The sequence below is a fragment of the Pseudophryne corroboree genome, chromosome 5 (assembly GCF_028390025.1).
Source record: "Pseudophryne corroboree isolate aPseCor3 chromosome 5, aPseCor3.hap2, whole genome shotgun sequence".
Lineage (NCBI taxonomy): Eukaryota > Metazoa > Chordata > Amphibia > Anura > Myobatrachidae > Pseudophryne > Pseudophryne corroboree.
The window spans coordinates 756507813-756528833 of record NC_086448.1 but is presented as its reverse complement, the minus strand read 5'-3'; the positions used below and the strand labels follow the sequence as shown (position 1 = coordinate 756528833).

General features: G+C 42.9%; 1 long non-coding RNA gene across 1 annotated transcript in view; it reads right to left on the bottom strand.

Moving 5' to 3' along the window:
* The window catches only part of LOC134928446 (uncharacterized), a 115256-nt gene that overhangs the window by 64024 nt on the left and 30211 nt on the right, over positions 1–21021 (bottom strand). The window contains exon 2 of the long non-coding RNA XR_010177926.1: positions 3567–3608. This is a non-coding gene — a long non-coding RNA (uncharacterized LOC134928446). The remainder of the gene's footprint in view (positions 1–3566; positions 3609–21021) is intronic.

The following is a 21021-nucleotide window of genomic DNA, read 5'->3' as shown; positions in this document are numbered from 1 at the left end:
TACTTTATCCCCCTTAGTAGTTTATCCTGACGAGCGCAGACGTGATCTCTCAATTTTTTTGTGTGTATTCATGTCCTAGGGAGTTGAGTGACTCCCTGTAGATATCATCACTGCGGCTCTCGAGGGCGCGGCAATCCTTCAAATAACCTTCTCGACTTTACCAGCGATCCCCAGCATCACTTAATACTTTACCTGCGATCCGCAGCATCACTTAATACTTTACCAGCGATCCCCAGCATCATTTATGCTTTACCTGTGATCCCAAGTATCACCAAGCTCTTCAAACCCTTACTCCGGTTACTGGGCTCAACCCAGTAAGAATCCAGAGACTCTCTTTGACAGTTATTGTTTCGTTGTACATTCTATGCCTTTTTATTATTTAATTAAAACCCTTAAAGGCACTTTCAGTTGTCGTGGTCACGCCTTCGGGCATTGGTACTACAGTTTCTGTGCATGTCTAGGCGTCCCATCTCACCACCTAAGTTCAGGTACCCGTCAGCCCCTACAACTGAGGCTTCCCGTTACCGTTACCAGCCCTCAGTTGTGACAAAGTGTATTTAGAAGAATTGATGCTGTTTTGAAGGCAAAGGGTGACAAAGCCAAATATTGATTTGATAAAAATAAACTACAGGTTGAGTATCCCTTATCCAAAATGCTTGGGACCAGAAGTATTTTGGATATCAGATTTTTCCGTATCTTGGAATAATTGCATACCATAATGAGATATCATGGCGATGGGACCCAAGTCTAAGTACACAATTCATTTATGTTTCATATACACCTTATATACACAGCCTGAAGGTCATTTAATACAATATTTTAATAACTTTGTGTAAACAAAGTTTGTGTACATTGAGCGATCAGAAAACAAAGATTTCACTATCTCACTCTCACTCAAAAAATTCTGTATTTTGGTATATTCCGTATTTCAGAATATTTGGATATGGGATACTCAACCTGTATTATTTAACACTTCTATTTTTGAAAGCATTCTTACTTTGTAGCATTTTTTTCCACACCCTATATAGTCAAAATCGTAAGAAAAGTTAGTGCAGATTGATAACTGAAAGTTACTTCAATAAAATTAAATATATCAGTTCTGTTGCTTTATACATATGTTTTTATTATTTGTGCAAAAAAAAACAACCTAATAATGGGGGGTCATTCCGAGTTGTTCGCTCAGTAAAAATCTTCGCATCGCAGCGATTTTCCGCTTAATGCGCATGCGCAATGTCCGCACTGCGACTGCGCCAAGTAAATTTGCTATGCAGTTAGGATTTTTACTCACGGCTTTTTCATCGTTCTGGCGATCGTAATGTGATTGACAGGAAATGGGTGTTACTGGGCGGAAACAGGCCGTTTTATGGGCGTGTGGGAAAAAACGCTACCGTTTCCGGAAAAAACGCAGGAGTGGCCGGAGAAACGGGGGAGTGTCTGGGCGAACGCTGGGTGTGTTTGTGACGTCAAACCAGGAACGACAAGCAGTGAAATGATCGCAGATGCCGAGTAAGTCTGAAGCTACTCAGAAACTGCTACGAGGTGTGTAATCGCAATATTGCGATTACATCGTTCGCAATTTTAAGATGCTAAGATTCACTCCCAGTAGGCGGCGGCTTAGCGTGAGCAAATCTGCTAAAATCCGCTTGCGAGCGAACAACTCGGAATGACCCCCAACAAACAGACAAATATGCCAAAATGTAATACAAATACTAAATACAAGGAAAACATTAGTCTAGGGATGAACTTCAATTTCAACATGCTTCTCCATAGTTACTTTACAAAATACAAATCTTTAATATTGCAGTCCTAATCAAAGCACAACATTGTATTAAAAAAGTTCTTTAGTTAGTGCCTGAGGCCCTCATTCCGAGTTGATCGCTAGCTGCCGTTGTTCACTGCTTAGCAATCATTCCAAAAAATTGCAAAACTACACGTGTATGGGCCGCAATGCGCACGCGTGGCGTACGGGTACAAAGAGCATTGTTGTTTTGCACTGCTTCTAGCGACGATTCCATTCGCACAGCCGATCGCAAGGAGATTGACAGGAAGTGGGAGATTATGGGTGTCAACTAACCGTTTTCTGGGAGTGTTTGGAAAAGTGCAGGCGTGTCCATGCGTTTGCAGAGTGGGTATCTGACGTCAATTCCGGGACAATCATCGCACAGAATAAGTAACTACAGGGCTGGTCTTGTTTTGCACAAAATGTTTTTTTGTACCGCTCGTCGTTCGCACTCCTGCAAAGCGAAATACACCCCCCCCCCGTGGGCGGCGACTATGCGTTTGCACGGCTGCTAAAAGTAGCTAGCGAGTGATCAATTCGGAATGAGGGCCTATATCATAAGCTACTAGGATTGTGGTATTTGCACAACAATCATAGGTCATGCAAATCAGTGCATTATATTTTATATGCATTCTGTATTAATTAAGCCAACAGTATTTACAATATTGCGAGTTGCAAAGTTGATTGGAAATGTAGTCATTTTTTTTTTGCCAAAATTATAACAACCACTAGGTGGAGCCTTTTTGTTACATTGTCATTTATCTGGTTTCAAAACCTGTGAACAGTTACCTTAATTAGTGAACAGTACATTTTATTGTTCACAAATAAGGGAAAGCTGCTCAATACATATACAAACAGAGGCAAATAAAAATAGGACACATGACAGGGTCTCCGTTCCTCTTAGGGTAACCCTGGTTTTTGCTACACTTTCAATTATAGCAAAACTAAATTAGCATTATTTATTTTTCAACAGCTACGGTAGTTATAAATTGCACACATATTATGCAGCGCTTTACAGGGCATATATTAGTCATTCACAAGTCCCTGCCCCAGTGGAGCTTACTTTTATAATCCTTGCCACATGCAAACACATACACACAGATGGCCCATGTCTGGAAATTTCTGGTAAAACATATATACTGTATAAAACATATATACTGTCGGCCTATATGCAATGGAATCTTTAAGAAGATCAAATAATCGTTTTTCATCTCCAAAAGTGAGTGCTGGTATCTCTTTTTACATTATCTGGGCAAAGTGAGTGTTAATATTAACGCTTTTCTGACCTTGCACCACCTTTTTTTTGTTTGTTATATCTTTCACTAAGTGCTGTCTTTTCCGTATGGTGCACTGCTAACCACTGTGACGCTGTGCTACATTCCATGATTATGGTGAACCTAAATGAAAAGATCTAGTTATATTAGGTTGATGTGATTGTCTATTATATTTGGTACCCAAAAATAGCTTTATGTGGCCTTTTATGATCTGAGCTTATTGAAGCCACAAAGATATCCTCACTTCCCACTTCTAAAGATATTGGAGTCCCAAAGGCTTAAAATATGCAATTACTTGGGAGTGGCTTCATCAAGGTATCCAATTAAAACATACAAAAATAGTTTTTTGCTAAGAGCTAAATCAGTGGTTTATACATTTTGAAAGATCTAGGCAACAGAATTACTAGGTTTTGTCCTGGACTTAATCCATCTCATTTCAATTATAATCAAGTTAATTTAGTCATATTGAATTTTCACCAACGGTAATCAGAGTAATTGTATAATATACTCACCTAACCATGATACACAGTTCTGGCTCTCCTCACATCCCGGCCCTGTGACATCAGAAAACCCGGCCAAAAGTGAGGAAATTCCGAACAAACAGAAGAAGAAAAAAAGGCCAACTCAGCACTGGAAACAATTATATACAATATACAAAATAATTGTAAACTGGAGTTTGTTTTAGAAGTTTTGGCCTCATAACAACTAACTAATCCAATTTGTTTCTCTTTCATTTTATCTCTTTCTTTCATTTGTGAGCAATTAAGCCTAAATCATATCAATTGCTGTAAACTTTTAGTAAATCCTTCACATAAAATATATTTATTCACAACGTCTCTACCTGATAATAATGTTGTCTGGCATATGCTCCTTTTAATGTTTACCATATGTCAGATTTGCAGCAATACTTACAGTAATAGTAGTTAATGATTCTAATAACATCAACGAGATTAATTAGAGATCAAATGTCCTAAAGGGTCATTTATTTGGTTATTTCTAATGCCAAGCTCTATTGTTTGCCTTTATATTGATATTTTTGCTAACTCGTGTGGGCAGGACGTGTGTTTAGAGTGCCTATTAATTGGCGAAATACAGCAAAGCGTGATGATAGCGGATATCGGGCCTAATACAGATCTGATCGCAGTAGCAAAATTGTTCTCTAATCGTCAAAACCATGTGCACTGCAGGTGGGGCAGATATAACATGCATGGAGGGTTAGATTTGGGTGGGATGTGTTTAAACTGAAATCTAAATTGCAGTGTAAAATCAAAGCAGCCAGTATTTACCCTGCACAGAAACAAAATAATCCACCCAAATCTAACTCTCTCTGCACATGTTATATCTGCCCCCCCTACACTGCACATGGTTTTGCCCATTAGAGAACAATTTTGCTTCTGCGATCAGGTCTGAATTAGGCCCATTTCTTTATTTTCTTAGCAATTAATTCTTTAGGGCTTATGGAAATGATGTATCAAGCAGTGAAGGGTGGAGAAGTGGACCAGTGGAGAAGTTGCCCTTAGCAACCAACCAGCTCTAACCTATCATTTTTTAGAATAAACTTGAAAAATGATACCTCAAAGCTGATTTGTTGCTATAGGCAACTTCTCCACTCTTGTCACTGTTTGATACACTGGCATGTCTACAATGGGTGCAGTGCGTGCGGTGCACACAGGCTCCCGGGGTCAAGGAGGGCCCACACTGCACACCCTGCACCCATTTTTTCAATACTTACCCTCTGGAGTCCTGCTTCAAAACCAATGGAAAAATGGCACTGTGGCCATTTCTCTGGTGTTTCGCGCATGTGTAGTAGAGAAATCACTGGGAAAATGTCTGCGGTACCATTTTCCCAGAGACCTGCACATGCGCACTAGACTCTGGGACAGCGATGAGGTCTCTTAGTGACCCTAGTGTCCAAAGTCTATTGCTCTGCTGGCTAGAGAGGAGGCAGCTCAGACAGAGACTGCACATGCGCCACCTACTCCCTGGCTTGATATATCAACCCCTATCCTTGGGGGACTATTCATAATAACTATTGGGTCCATTACACATGCAGAAACGCTAAGATTTTTAAGTAATGAGCCCATTCATTATTAGGGCCCAATGAAGCTGCCTAATATTCAGATGGATAATAAATAGCCCCCCCCCGCCCCCCCGATCAAGGGTGATAAGAACCAGCGGGAAGAGCAGGACTCCCCAAAAAACCAAGAGTCCTGAAGAACTGTCAGAGACGGCTGTGTCTTGAAAAAGAACAGGAGAGGGACTTGGCCGTGAGCAGGGAGCGGTGACTTCTGAAAATTCCCAAGCCTGCCCTGTGCTCCGCACCTGAGACGTGAACCCCAAAGTGTTAGGCACTTACCCGACAAGAGGTGATCTGGACGTTGGTGGGCAAACCCGTATCTTTGACCAAATATATGCTAACAACCTCTTATATGATATTTAATTGTAATCAATATTTCAATTTTGAGTAGTAATGATTGCATAGTGCATCTGCATATATTTTATGCGTAGTACTATAAATCTCAGCAAGATAGCGCCTCTCATTACAAGCATTTAGGGTGTGAAGTCTAGAACCATTCCCTCTGTATATATAATAATACAATGTACTGTATAGTACAATAATAAATATGAAGGCAGAGAGCTTGTGCCATGTGACCCCGGTGAGATGGGAACATTATACATAGAGATGCAGAACTTTGGGGGTAATTCCAAGTTGCTCGCAGCAGGAATTTAGTTAGCAATTGGGCAAAACCATGTGCACTGCAGGGGAGGCAGATTTAACATGTGCAGAGAGAGTTAGATTTGGGTGGGTTATTTTATTTCTGTGCAGGGTAAATACTGGCTGCTTTATTTTTACACTGCAAATTAGATTGCAGATTGAACACACCCCACCCAAATCTAACTCTCTCTGCACATGTTAAATCTGCCTCCCCTGCAGTGCACATGGTTTTGCCCAATTGCTAACTAAATTCCTGCTGCGATCAACTTGGAATTACCCCCTTTGTTTTCACTGTACGAAAATTGGTCATAAATTCTCATGCATTAGATAAACTAAAAATCAGAGCCAACATCGAGCAAGGGGAGCGCGTTAGACCATGTTGTATCCAGTCCAGTTAGAACTTGTTTGAGCCTAAATGTCAAGTTTGTAAGGTATTTTTCACTGTGTTAACACAAAAACAGCAATGATCACTGCTCAAGTACATAAGGGGAGATGTAACATACGCAGAGAGAGTTAGATTTGGATGTGGTGTGTCCAAACTGAAATCTAAATTGCAGTGTAAAAATAAAGCTAACATATGTGGGCTACATGCAAAAGCAGCCAGTATTTACTCTGCACAGAAAAATATAAATATATTTCCTCCCCTCAGGGGTTTATCTAGGGGTTCAAGCACCCCTGGCAAAGTAAGGGGACTGGCGACCCCTATATTTGAAATATGGAAGGCATGTATGGCAAAAAAGGGGCATAGCCACACAATACCCCCAATTCAGTGAACCAAACAGGAATAAAGAAATCTGCTCCCCCAACACAGAGGTATTGTTTCTGCAGGCAAAGGGAATAGGAAGCATATCCACAGCAACAGAAGATAATTCAGATCAAAACCAAATAAAAATAGGCAGAGAGAAGAACATAGCTAGGAACAGAAAAAGCGCAAACAAAACTCTAAAAGCTATGTGTGCAAATGCTAGGAGCTTAGGAAATAAAATCCCAGAACTAACTGCAATAATGACAAGGGATGATCTAGACATTGTGGCAATTACAGAGTCATGGTACAATGAAAATCATGACTGGGACATAGCTATACCGGGATATACTTTATTTAGGAAGGACAGAATTGGAAAAATCGGAGGAGGGGTAGCAATGTATGTAAAAAATGCCATAAATACTACATTAATACAAAGTATTGAAGAAAAAACTGAGGCCCTTTGGGTGACCATAGAAACAGGGGAAAAGTTGATTATTCGTATTGGCGTGATATACAGGCCACCAGGTCAGGAAGAGGAACTTGACAAGAACCTATTGCAGGACATAACTAAAATGGCATTAAAAGGAGAGGTAATAATCATGGAAGACTTTAATCTTCCTGATGTAAACTGGGAGGTGTCTGTTGCTAGTTCCACTAGAAGTAGGAACATTTTAAATTCCCTTCAGGGAGCATCCCTCCACCAATTGGTGAGGGAGCCCACTCGGAAAGACGCAATATTAGACTTAATACTTACAAATGGAGACAGATTATCGGATGTAAAAGTGGGTGAAAACCTGGGATCCAGTGATCATCAAGCAGTATGGTTCAGCATTAAGACAGAGACTGACACGTCCCATACAAAAACAAAGGTGTTGGATTTTAGGAAGGCTGATTTTGTAGGGATGGGAAAATGTGTAAGCGATTCTTTGGCAGAGTGGAGGAACTTGGAAACAGTGCAGGAGAGGTGGGAAACATTAAAATGTGCAATATTGAAGGCAACAGACCTTTGTATCAAAACTGTTAGGAAAAACACAAGGAAAAGGAAGCCAGTGTGGTTTGCAAAAGAAGTAGCAAATATTGTGAGAGCAAAAAAGATGGCTTTTAGGAAATATAAGCAGACACAAAATAATGAAGACAAAAATATATATCTTGTTAGACAGAAGGAGACAAAGAAGGTAATCAGATGTGCAAAGGCACAAGCTGAGGAGAAAATGGCCCAGTCAGTGGGTAAAGGAGGCAAAACTTTTTTTAGGTATATAAGCGAAAGGAGAAAAACAAAAGGCGGAATTATAAAACTAAAGACGGACACTGGGAGTCTTGTTGAAGGAGACAATTTAATAGCAGATCATCTTAATAATTCTTTTTGCTCAGTATTTACTACTGAAAGAGAGGGGAAGGGGCCACAGTTAAGTTGCAGGGATATTCAGGAAAATGAAACAAGTACATTTACAGAGGAGAAGGTCCTAACAGAACTCTCAAAGCTGAAAGTGGACAAATCTATGGGGCCAGATGGGATACATCCAAGGATACTAAAAGTAGTGATGAGCGGGTTCGGTTTTACTCGGTTTTACTCGGTTTTACTCGGTTCTCAAAACGGCATCTTATTGGCTCACGGATGTCACGTGTTTTGGATAGCCAATAAGATGCCGTTTTGAGAACCGAGTAAAACCGAGTAAAACCGAACCTCGCTCATCACTAACTAAAAGAACTTAAAGAGGTGCTGGTAGCACCATTGACAGAATTATTCAACCAGTCATTAGCTACAGGAGTAATTCCAGGGGACTGGAAAAGAGCAAACGTAGTCCCACTGCACAAAAGTGGAAGCAAGGAAGAGGCAAACAACTACAGACCAGTGAGTCTTACATCAGTAGTAGGGAAATTGATGGAAAGAGTTGTAGATTATCTCAAATCCGGCAATTTACTGGATCCCAAACAGCATGGATTCACTGGGGGGAGATCATGTCAAACAAATCTTATTGACTTTTTTGATTGTGTGACTAAAGTGATGGATAAAGGTGGAGCCATGGATATAGCTTATCTAGACTTTAGTAAGGCTTTTGACACAGTTCCACATCGCAGACTGCTAAATAAACTTGAAAGTTTGGGATTGGATATTAGGATTATTGAATGGATAAGATCTTGGTTGAAGGATAGAAAACAGAGAGTTGTGGTAAATGGAGTGCATTCACAGGAGGGAAATGTTACCAGTGGAGTACCCCAGGGATCTGTACTTGGACCAGTGCTTTTTAATATCTTTATTGGTGACATTGCAAATGGCATTAAAGGGAAAGTATGCCTTTTTGCAGATGACACAAAGGTATGCAACAGGGTAGACACACCAGGTGGGGTAAAACAAATGATTGAGGATCTAGGTAGACTAGAGGAATGGTCAAGAGTCTGGCAATTACAGTTTAATGCCAAAAAATGCAAAATCATGCACTTGGGTCTCAAAAATCCTAAAGCTAAATACAGTATTAATGGCACTATACTGGAAACTACTGAGGAGGAAAGGGATCTAGGAGTCACTATTTCAGATGACTTAAAGGCAGGTAAGCAATGTAACAAGGCAATGAGAAGGCTAGTCAGATGCTTGGCTGCATTGGGAGAGGAATCAGCAGCAGAAAGAAGTAATAATGCCACTGTATAGGTCATTGGTACGGCCTCATCTAGAATACTGTATTCAGTTCTGGAGGCCATATCTTCAAAAGGATATTAATACATTAGAAACTGTACAAAGGAGGGCAACTAAAATGGTGCATGGCCTACATCACAAAACATACCCAGAAAGACTAAGAAATCTCAATATGTATAGTTTGGAGCAGAGAAGGGAAAGGGGGGACATGATAGAAACTTTCAAATATATCAAGGGTTTTAACAAAGTCCAGGAGGGAAACATTCTCCAAATGAAGAGAAGCAATAGGACACGAGGACATGCACTGAGACTGGAGGGGGGAGGTTCAGGGGAAATTTGCGGAAAAATTATTTCACAGAAAGGGTAGTGGACAAGTGGAATAGCCTCCCATCAGAGGTGGTAGAGGCTAAGACAGTAGAGCAATTTAAACATGCATGGGATAGACATAAGGATATCCTTACAAAGAAATAAGGATCAAATAAGGTTAGAGATAAAAATATAAAAAAAAAAAAGAAAGAAAAAAAGGGGCAGACTAGATGGGCCAAGTGGTTCTTATCTGCCGACAAATTCTATGTTTCTATGTTACACCACACAGTACTGTCCCTTACTCACATTACACCGCACAGTGATGTCTGTTAATCACATTACGCTACACAATAGTAACTCTTATATACAATACATCACACTCTAGAGCCCCTTATTAACATTACGGTACACAGTAGTACCCCTTATACACATTATGCCACACAGTAGGTGCTGCCTCTACAAAGTGAATCTAACCCCTGGTCGCGGGAGCACCGCTGGGCAATGCCCCTCCTCAGTTGGCACCCCTGGCAAGTACCATCCTGGCCAATGGGTAGATACGCTCCTGCTTCCCCGTACATAGCAACATGGTTTGTTCCAGACAAAAAGTTACTTGCTTTTTCTGCCTTGCTTCCAAATCAGGCCCGTTATGTGCTGCAGATACCTCTTCTCCCTATCTCTTAATGTGGGGCTGTGTGTTTAATGACAGGGGTGCTATGTGTACCTGTCATTATCAGCGCTCTTTTCTGCAAGACCGTGTGCCAATGTGCCAGCCAATGTACTTACAGTTAGTGGCACTGACCGTTCTGACAACTGCAGCTAGCGATTTCGACTGCTGCAGTTGTCGTTACCCCACCACAGCACTGTCCCTGGCTGTTGGCTCTGACAGCTACAGATTGTGCTTGCAAAAAAAAATTACGTTTTTTTTTTCTTCCAAAAAGCCGCGGGTGCTGCTGGGGGATTTCTGACCGCTGTATGTGCTCCAACTATGCAAACGCCTGTCAGAGCAGCTGAGAGGGAGAGTGTTCTTAACTCCAGGAAAGAGGTTAGTTAACACCTTCCCTCTTTGGCAAAAGAGGCAATAATTCCTGCTGCCAATGTATATACCTGCTTTGCCATGCTAAATGGGCAAAGCAGGTCCATACAAATACCGGGAGAAGCTCCCCCAATAATACACTCTCCCTATGTTCCACCATCGTACTGACCATACCCACACAGCACTGACCACACTCACACAGCACTGACCACGCCCACACAGCAATGACCATGCCCACACAGCACTGACCATGTTCACACAGCACTGACCATACCCACACAGCACTGACCATGCCCACACCACGATAACAACACCCACACAGCACTGACCACACCCACACAGTACTGACCATGCCCACACAGCACTGACCATGCCCACAGCAATAACCATGCCCACACAGCACTGACCACACCCACACAGCACTGATCACGCCCACACAGCAATTACCATGCCCACACAGCACTGACCACACCCACACAGTACGGATCATGCACACACAGCAATAATGATGCCCACACAGCACTGACCATGCCCACACAGCAATGACCATGCCCACACAGCACTGACCACGTCCACACTGCACTGACCACACCCACACAGTACTGACCATGCCCACACAGCACTGACCATGCCCACAGCAATAACCATGCCCACACAGCACTGACCACGCCCACACAGCACTGATCACGCCCACACAGCAATTACCATGCCCACACAGCACTGACCACACCTACACAGTACGGACCATGCCCACACAGCAATAACGATGCCCAAACAACACTGACCATGCCCACACAGCAATAACCATGCCCACACAGCACTGACCATGCCCACACAGCAATGACTATGCCCACACAGCACTGACCACACCCACACAGCAATTACCATGCCCACACAGCACTGACCACACCCACACAGTACTGACCATGCCCACACAGCAATAACCATGCCTACACAGCATTGACCACGCCCACACAGCACTGACCACTCCCACACAGCAATTACCACACCCACACAGTACTGACCATGCCCACACAGCAATGACCATGCCTCCACAGCGCTGACCACGCCCACACAGCACTGACCACTCCCACACAGCAATTACCACACCCACACAGTACTGACCATGCCCACACAGTACTGACCATGCCCACATAGCTTCTCACAAAAGCGCTTGATCATTTTCAGCTCGAGGCCCATTTCGCTTGTAATCCGACTCTGGGCTCCAATACACTTAATACTTTGGGGTCAAGTTGCAATACTGCTGAATCCGTGAAATGAAAGAAACCTGTCATACCACAGTATGCCCAATCACGTGTACTAATTTATAGATGCTTAGGGGTCAGTTCAGTTAGGAGGAGTGGGTTGCAGCTAAAATGCTGCCAAAGGCGGCCCGATTTCGTCCGGGTTCATGGATTTAGTACGCAGCTCTACGGGGCTGCAGATAAAAATTCACAAGTCCGGCGGTTCCAACAAGTCCGGCGGTTCCATAAGTGCAGCATATGGCCGCATTTACTTACATGACTATGTCTCACCTAACTGAACTGACCCCTTTATGTTAGTAAAAAGAAACAAAAATCAGTGTGTAAGCAATATAGAAGAATGAAAGGGTTACAGTAAGAACTGATCTGGATGTGGAAGCATGCTAATTAAATAATCCATTAAGGAAGTGACAGTTAATAATACACGTATATCGTGCCAGCTAAACCCTACATATATCAGATCTGAAACATTTGCCATATAAATGTAACATTAGGAACAGCGAGAGGCTGTCTATCAGGACTAATGGCAGAATATTGCTGTAACATATGGGATCCTGGCTGACTGCCTATCACAGTCATTCCCACTGACATTTCATCATAACCCTAGGGGCTTGTTCAGACGAGCGATTTGTAAGCATCTTGCCACACTCCCTCCTATTTGCAGTAAGACACAAGGAAAGCACTGTGACAGTATTGCAGAACGGGTATTGATTCTGCACATTAGTACTGTTCCCATGGGCAGCAGTAAATGTGGGTCAGGCCAACAAGCATAATCTCCTTGCGCATTAATGTCAACTTGCATACAGGGGAGCCAGCAGTCTGTAATCCTGCATGGAGAAATATCACCTACTGCAAACAGGATAAATCAGCGCAGGATATAGCGGCGGACACGGTAGGCCTTGTCTATGGAAGACAGGCTTCAAACTTGTTTTCTTTCATTAGCAAATAAAAGAGAAATGAGGGAACATTTAAAAGGACAGCAATATTGAAGCATTTATGTAAAGTCACACACATACCGGGATCAGTACGAGATCCCGCCAGACGAGATCCCGCCGATCAAAATACCGGCACAATCCCGACAGGGGGGGCGAGCGCCACGCAGCACACCCGCAGAGGGAGAATATGTCGGGATTGTGCCAGTCGGGATCCCGGTGTCGGGATTCCGACCACCGAGATCCCGTCTGGCGGGATCTTGACCGCATCCCCACATACCATACAGTCAGCTATTCTCTCCTCCAAAGCCCTCCGTCACACTTCTCTGTCCTTGTCTCCTCTCACACTACCTCCCACCATTTCTGCTCTGCCATTAACTGCATCTTCTCATCCTCCCTGATCAGCACTTCCCATTCATGCCTTCAGGATTTTTCACCCTCAATTAGGGCAGGATGTACAGTACTTAAGGGAAAATGCAGCCAAAAACCTGAAAACGCATTGGCTACATTTCCCATATGTACTAAGCCCGGCATCCCAGGGCTTCAGTGCAGCGGGCTTTTTTCCGCATTTGACTCTGAGAGGGATCCAATCGGATTCCTACCAGCATCCTCCATGGCTGCCACATCCATCTGTGCATGCGTAGAGGGACTCCCGAAACCTGGCAGTCCTGTCATCGAAAAGAACAGGAGAGCTGTCCTTTGCTTAGTACATATGTGGTTAGTATAAATGCAGTAAGTGGCGCGATGTACCATTTAGAACATCCCACCCTTAGTCTTCACACAGGGCCACAACTAGGGGGTTGCACGTGCCACGGGTACCACTTATAAGGGGGCGCAATTCCACATACCCCCAAACAGGGCCGCCATCAGGGTCACATCCCTGGCGGAACAAGTGGCGGTGCAACAGGTGCATTGCACCAGTGCCCTCCACAACAAAGAGACCTGCAGGCTACGGTACAGTACTTCATAATTCAGTCTGATTCATTAGATGCCGTCACTGCACATTGGGCATAGCACTCAAGAGATGTGGCCTGGTGGCTGGAACTACAGCTCCTGACATGCTCTCTGTGCGAAGGAGGCGCTATGTGATGCCAGAGGTGTAGTTATATAGGAGGACTGGCATAGCTGAAGGATGCTACACAGTAAGGTACAACTGACTCACTGCCCAGGAGTTCCAGGGGCAGCATGGCACAGTCACTTAAACTGTTTTTTAGGGCTACAGTAAACATGGGCGAATTTAGAGGTCAGGTAGCCCCTAGGCACATTATTGGCCACCTTCATCACATCACTGCACCCTTCATTTCGGGGCCAGTCCGGATGCCTCGAGACAATTTGCTGCCCATTGTTCCATTCCCACAGGTTGCAAAATAAAATATAAAAAAAATATTGTAATGACAAAAAAAAAAAACCTGGCTTCATCAGCCTGGTGTGACGACCCCCAGCAAGTACCACCCCTAGGCATGTGCCTCATGGGAAATCCACCAGTGGGTCTACACCAGTGTCCAGGACCCTCACTGAGGTCTGGGCTGAGTCTGTGTTCAGGAGTCCAGGGAAAGTCATCAAGATGTACAAGTCCCTGGCAGATGACCCTCTGCCCTCAGCTTCCTGGCTGCCATCTTCTTCAGGGGAGGGTTGTCCTGGCTGCACCAGTAACAGGTATGGTTATGGTCACTATGGTAACAGGTATGGTCACTATGGTGATAATAGGTTATTACTGAGAATGATTATTAGTACAGTATGCAATGTGGTATAGTCCTAGAGATGCAGTGTTATTATGTGTATGTTTTGTAGTCCTACAGTGTTATTAGGTGTATGTGTTGCAGTTCTAGAGGTGCAGTGATATTATAGAGGTATGCATTGTTTGATAGTCCTAGAGGTGCAGTGTTTTTAGGTGTATTTGTTGCAGATACACAAAGGGGCAAATAACTACCTTGCCCCGATGACAAAAATCCTTGTCTCAGCCCTGATTCACATGTGCCCGTAAAACACATATTTTCATTGCGGCTTACCATCCACCTCCTGACTCTGTAGTTTCTGCCCTCTCCCCCCTTTTGCATTCAGTCTTATCCCTTATAGATTGTAAGCTCTTGTGAGCTACCCTTTGCTTTCTCTACATAACTAAGTTAACTGCATATTGCAATCAAGCATTCATGTAACGTCTGTGTACTTATGCTACTTGTTGTTTGTTCTACCCACTTTGTACAGCACCAGAGGCAGAACTCTGGGAGGCAACGGAGTCATCTGCCGCCGGGCTTCTGCTCTGAAGGGGGGCACCTCTCCTCCCATTCTGTGACACCATTGAATTAAGTTAATTGATAGCTGTCGCTGTCTTTTCAGTGGCCGACTTCCTTACTGGTCCCTGCACCTTACAAATCACACCCTCTTTATTATACTGAATATACACATTTTACAAGTATCACACCCAGGATTAGAAATAGAAACCACACCCTATTACACTGGAAGCAGACACCTTACTGATGACGCTGTTCGTCCCTGTATAGAAAATATGAGAATTCTAACTATATGAAGTTACTTCTCTGACAATTACACATAACTTCATATAGTTAGAATTCTCATGCTACCTCTACAGGAGTAAATTACTCCATTTGTAAAGTGTCTTCTGTCAGTATAACAGGTCATAGGTTCTAATCCTGGGTATGACTGCTAAGAAATGTGTGATTTAAAATAAAAGACAATTAAATGTATAAATACAGTATATACTTTTTTTTCAGAACACTACATACACACATACATATGCACACACACACACACACACACACACACACACACACACACGCACACACATACACACACACATATACACACACACACACACACACACACACACACATATATATATACGCACACATACATACATACATATATTTATCTTAATATAGGAAATAGGGGGGCACCAATATTTTTCTTGCCTCCGGGCAACTGTGACGAACTTACGCCCACTGCACAGCACTACTGCACCCTTGTGGCACCTTTTAAATAAAAGATAACGCTTTGAGAGGTCTTACACTTAAAGAACTGCCCAAGTTGCCTGCAGGGTGCTGGAGGCCTCCCAGCCATCGCCATTAACTGAATTGCCCTATGGTTTTGTAAGTAAACTTCGGATTCTGTAATCTGTACAGTGCATTGCTATTATCTTCCTAAATAAGCTTATATGGCCTGGTGTTACATGACTACTATTAGGGAGACATTCACTTGATAATAAGAGATTTTGGGGTCTATTTACTAAGCCTTGGATGGAGATACAGTGGATGATGATAAAGTACCATCCAATCAGCTCCTAACTGTCATGTTACAAACATTGAAAAATGACAGTTAGGGATGATTGGCTGGTACTTTATCTCCGTCCACTGTATCTCCATCCAAGGCTTAGTAAATAGACCCCTAGTCTGTGATATGGCAGTTAGACACTGATTGGCTGGTACTTTATCTCCATCCACTTTAGTAAATAGACCCTTGTGCCATCTCAATAGTTGGCAAGCCACACTGGTTTGGGCTTTGTCAAGGATTTGGTAGGTGGCAACAGATGGGGTATTTTGAAAGGATTGGCGGTTTCTTCCATGGTTTAGTAAGGTTTGAGCTATAATGTTGTAGTAAACATGGAAGAAACTTGAAGATCAAACATAGTGTAATGGTTGAATGCAATCAATAACCCTTGTGAATAAGTCCACACTGATAGGGTGATGATAAAAGGTCCCTTTAATCCAAGGTAGAACATCCAGCACCAACGAACCCTTAAGGTTATTATGCTCATTAGAATAAAGATGAAAGTGACACCTACAGTAGGTTCTTCATAATAGGTCGATCTACTTTCAGATTATTCCTATAAGCAGATATCATAGATTCATAAGGAGAAATAAAAATATAGAGTGTATCTCCATGGTATAAATTAATTATTTATTACACGCACAAAACATATAAAAGTATACTTTTTATAGGGAATTGACCTAATTGCTTATATATCTGTATATAATACCAGTTTAATAAACTAGGAAGGTGGTTCAATAAATAAGGTAACAAAACCTCCAACGCGTAAATTTATTCAACTCGTACATATATGTGTAATCAATAGTATGGCCTTGGTACAGATTTTTTTCCCTCATACTGTAGTCCCCAAACATGTCTACGCATTTGTTCCAATGGCACACCAAGGCATCTATCCCGGCATTGAACAAATCAGTGTCAAGCGTCTGAAGACAGGACATGAGGGCTTGCTGAACTTTACCGTCAGTTGCGAATCGCCTTCTACCCAGGTGCTTCTTCAGGGCACACCTGTCCAGGTCTACATCAGTCACAAATACCTGAATTCACCCCTAATGCACTTGACATAACTTAGCTGCCCCTTCAGTCCCCAAAATGTGCATACACATATAAAACATATATATCCAGCTCTATATTATGTTCTTAATGTGCTGGACAATTAACAGGACAATTTACAATATAATTGTGGATTTTCAAATGATAAATCAGAAGATATCACAGGCCTTAAAATGGGTGTGGTTCGTTTTATCGACAGTATCTAGGTCGGCAATGTTTAGGTCGACCACTATAGGTCGACTGTCACTAGGTCGACATGGATGGAAGGTCGACAGGGTTTCTAGGTCGACATGTGCTAGGTCGACAGGTCTAAAGGTCGACATGAGGATTTTTAAAAAAAATGTGTCGTTTTCTTCGTAAAGTGACCGGGATCCCAAATTAGTGCACCGCGTCCCCTTGCATGGCTCGCTTCGCTCGCCATGCTTCGGGCATGGTGCCTTCGCTCCGCTACCGCTTCGCTCGGCACACTTTACCGTTCCAATCGTAGTCCACGTGGATCGTTAAGTATGAATAAAAAATGTGAAAAACTCATGTCGACCTTTAGACCTGTCGACCTAACACATGTCGACCTAGAAACCCTGTCGACCTTCCATCCATGTCGACCTAGTGACTGTCGACCTATAGTGGTCGACCTAAACATTGCCGACCTAGACACTGTCGATCTTCAGACCGGATCCCCTTAAAATTCCTTGTATGTCTTCTAATGTCCATATAAGGTAATACAGTTATAAGAACCTATTTCAAATCATCCTGTTACTTTTGGGTCATCAAGAGTTTGAACGATGGAAATGTAATCATTGCCAACAAAAGATTTTGGATGGAACAAATGGAACTCTGAGGGGATTATAGCCAGGGGACTACATATGCTGGATACCGGGCTTTAGGAAATGCTGGATATTGGTCTACACAAAATACTGAACACTGTTTAGACTTTGATTATTTTGCGCATTGCTAATTTATCTTTATTTCTTACAAGTTTGCTAGATGCCTCAAGCCTATCAAAAAACGTGTTGCTGTTTTGTCTCTGATTTATTTTCATAAACAGAGTCAGTAGGAGAGTTGTTTGTTTATTCTGAGATAAATCAGATTTAACGCAGTATAAAATATATAAAAATCTGTTCTTTATTGGATTGGCATTGTTATGCTCAAATGTTAAATTAGATCAGGTCTGTATTTTGACTTCTTCTAATTACTTCCTGGTTTAGATTTTCATTATGAGTAGCTGATGGACTTTTGATTAGATCTCTTCTGTCTTGTGTACGGAGTTTTGAATTTGATGTTAAATTGTTTGTTTGATCTCTTGACCCGTGTTTACTGCAATACAAATTTGGTAGCAAGCCAGGAGGATAAACGATAAACAGTATGCTCATTTTACATCTCGTAGTTATAAATATGAGAAGTATGCACTGAATATTAACAGTGCTGAAAGCCTTTTCGAAATGTTAATGTAAACCAATGTGTTGTTATGATGATGGTATGTTAAGCAGTCACAGTTTCTTCCATATACAGAGCTATTTTGATAGTGTTCCACTATATTCCTTTGGGATGTGTCTGTGGAAGTATGAACTACTGTTTGCTGTAGCGCCACCAGGAGGGTCCCACCCTGGTGGGGCACCCTCGGGTGGTGCCACGGGAGCTGGCCTCCATTCTTGTACAAGGTGAATACATTTTGGATTTGATACATGCCAATCACTGGACACCGTTAAAAGCCAAAATTGAGGCTTGCCATGGTGGACTAATCATGTCAGTTTGTTGGTGGTGAGGGAGTGGAGAAGAACTCCCAGAGATAGAAGACCCCATAGTAAAGAAGAAAAAAAAACATTGCGCAAATAAAAGACACGCCATTGAGGAGTACAGAAAATACATCTAAATAAGAAGGCGCTACAGGCCAGAAGAGGCCAAAAGACAATAGGTCAAGCAGAGGAAGTCCTAACCAACAAGACAATGGGGAAGGAAAGAAAGCTTTCAATGAATGGTTGGTACTTTAAAATGCATTTATTTCTGTTTACAGCTGCCTTATGGGGTAGACCTAGGCCTTTAGTTGGATGTATTATCTGCTTGGAAGACTGGACTAACTTTCGAAGTTTACTTTTCAATTAAAAAGAAGGGATGCAATCAATTTGCTGGCTGTCAGGATTCCGGTGGTCAGGATACCGACGCCGGAATCCCGACAGCCAACAGTACCGACAGCCGGAATCCTGGCATGCAGGGACTATTCCACGACATCTATAGAGTGAGAATAGAACCTGTGGTGAGCGTAGTGAGCCACCGAACCTGCAAGAGGACTCGTACCACTCATCCTGCTGCCGGCATTCTGGTGGGCGGGATGCCGCTGACGGGATCTTGACAGACAGCATCCCGCCCTCTGGGAAATAGTATGTATTATAAAAATAAATATTTATATGATTTTTGGTGAAATGAAAATTTGCACATTTGGCAGGAGTAACAAGTAACTTTGTTTTATTATTTTCAGGGTAGTTTTATATCTAATGTAGATTCCAGATACAGTTGAAACACAAGAAGCATCCTTTGTAAAGCACATGTTGTAACAGGGCAAAGCTCAGAGATACATACTGTAGTCACCCCAGAACCATGTACTGTAATTCAGTGGCGTTACTTCATCCAAGTCACTTGGAGGCAAGATAGATGTTATTGCCACTCTTCCCGCCCACACGACAGAGTTGAATCTGAACCGCTTTAACACTGGGTAAGAAGCACTGCTAGAAGTCTGTGCTTATCTTTCATCCTCAGGGGTCTCCATGTCGCTTCTTATTGGCTGCCAGCAGGACGCTCTCTTCATCACCTTCAGCAGAAGAGCAGGAGGAGAAAGGTAAGGAGTGAAGTGGTCAGAAGTGGAAGAAGAGAAGGGGAGGTAGGAGATGTTGTGGGCCAAGAGGAACAGTGGTTTGTGAAGGACACAGGGTGCATGGTTGTGGGTAAATGGTAGACGTAGGTGGGGGGGATATATAATAAAAGGAGTAATGGGAGACACAGGCAAAAGAGGAAAAAGAATGGCCAGACATACATAAGGATGATAAGAGACACTTTTTGGGTCTGGACATGGAAACATACACAGCGGGGTCTAGGGGCACATGGAGATATACATACTGGGGTCTGAGGGTACATGGATAGATATATATATATATATATATATATATATATATATATATTGGGGACTGTAGGGGACATAGAGACATACACACTGGAATATGGGGGGACATGGATGTACATATATTGCGGACTGGAGGGGACATGAAGACGTATACACTGTGGCCTGGGGGGTGCATGGCAATATACACTAGGGCCTGAGAGGGAGGGTGACATAGTGACATTCATACTGAAGCCTGGGGGCAAATGATGACACATACTGGGACCTGAGGGGGTCATAGTGGTGCACACACTGGAGCGGGGGGTGGGGGGGGGCATAGACACACACATACCGAGGCCTGGGGGGGTCAGGGTGACACACTGGAAGAAACAGGGCAGAGCAGAAGGTAGAGGAGAAAATCAGCACAGGGGGCACAGCATGTACACAGGAAGAGTTGCATCCCCCATGCAAACAGAGTTCAGGATTCTTTGCATTCAGAATGTGGGCAATTGTGAGTGCTGAATGAGGTTATGAGGACAACTCCGTTGGCGCTCCCCATCAGTTCTGAGCCCTCCTGCCCATCCTGATAACAGAGCTGAGTTAGGGAGAAAGATGAGGGGCGAGCAGGGCAATCCCCCCATCTGGCTCCACCCACTCACCAAGCCACTCTATATCATGCAGAAAGTTAGCTGGAGCTTCGGGCACTTAGGGGGACGGTGGAAGCCGGCACAATGGAAAAGAGTTACCCCTTCACTTGCTAGATCACTTGTAGTTCCGCCTCTGGAATCGGACGCTTGAATATATTATGTAGATATTTGCAATATTTCACTATCTGTATCATAAGCTCTTTAATAATGAACAAAATCTCAATAGGCCATTCATTTTTCTTAGTGTAGAATGAAGTAGTACAGCCTACTC